The following is a 1,232-nucleotide window of genomic DNA, read 5'->3' on the forward strand; positions in this document are numbered from 1 at the left end:
TCTCTCTCTCTCTCTCGTGTCAGAGTGCGAGTGTGTGGGTGTTTGTGTCTGTGTGCATATATGTGTGCATCTCAAATCTGAACTTGGCAATTACAACTCATTAAAAAGAGGTCAGACAGCCGTGAGAAGGAAAGGAGAGACAATGTGTACTGTAATAATATAACTCTGAATATAACGTCTTTGTCGAAACAATCGTTCTGTGACCTCAATCGACTAGGACAGATCGATGCACGTCATTTGGGTAAATAAAAAGCAGCACATCGACACAATAACGATAATTTAGAGTATTGGGAGAGTAAAAAAATATAGAAACAATAAAAGAAAGAAAAGAAAAACTTAGTGACCAAGAGTAGGAAAGACAGAAACGATAAGGGAAAGAAGTGAGGCCTAGAGTGGGACACGACCAACTAAGGGAAGAAGTAAGTAAGGCATAGAGAAAGAGAGACAGAAACCATAAAGGAAAGAAAAGAGATAAAATCTAGAGTAAGAGAGACACAGACAACAAAGAAGCGAAAAGATAAAAGACCTACAATAGAGGTGTTTTTTTTTTAAAACAGAAACAATAAAAGGAAAGAAAGAAAAAAAGAGTAAGAACTACTACCTGTTTATCCTGATTAAAACGTGTAAATCAATAAAGGAGTACTCACCTCTTCTCGTTGGCGTCGATGACCTTGCCCTTCTTGGACTGGCTGGCACTGGTTTTGTTATCTTCCGACTGAGGAAGTAGACGAAACGGAGACAAAATCGTTAATGAATGTATAACCACAAGGGAACACTTAGACAAGCGATTGAAGGCGGGAAAAAACTGATTTAGGATCTGGTCGAGTGTCCGAGATTGTGAGTGCACAGAGTTGAAAAGCGTGCGTGCACATCTGAGAATACGCTGAGAGAGACAGAGATCATTACAGTGTGCGTTCAGTGTCGTTCACTTAAAACAACGTAGAAACAAAAAAAGAAGATCTTTAAAACTACATTTCAAATAGTATAAAATAAAAACATTTTTTCTAATACCAACTAAACATGTACATGTCGATAAAATAGTTTCCCCATTCGACTAGACTTTTTCTTTTTCTTCTTCGTCATCCCCAGCAAGTGGTGTTTCCCAGGACACAAAGATAATATAATAATAGCGTAAACTCGTAACCAAGTGCACTGACATCTCTCTCTCTCTCTCTCTCTCTCTCTCTTTCTTTCTCTCTCTCTCTCTTTCTCTCTCTCTCTCTCTCTTTCTA

At 38.3% G+C, this 1,232-nt stretch overlaps 1 long non-coding RNA gene across 1 annotated transcript in view; it reads right to left on the reverse strand.

The window, feature by feature from the left end:
• Window positions 1-550: 550 nt before the first annotated feature.
• The window catches only part of LOC118477511, a 9,038-nt gene continuing 8,356 nt past the window's right edge, over window positions 551-1,232 (reverse strand). Inside the window, exon 2 of the long non-coding RNA XR_004858427.1 lies at window positions 551-715. This is a non-coding gene — a long non-coding RNA (uncharacterized LOC118477511). The remainder of the gene's footprint in view (window positions 716-1,232) is intronic.

This window comes from Aplysia californica, unplaced genomic scaffold (assembly GCF_000002075.1).
Source record: "Aplysia californica isolate F4 #8 unplaced genomic scaffold, AplCal3.0 scaffold00116, whole genome shotgun sequence".
In the NCBI taxonomy this organism is placed as follows: domain Eukaryota; kingdom Metazoa; phylum Mollusca; class Gastropoda; order Aplysiida; family Aplysiidae; genus Aplysia; species Aplysia californica.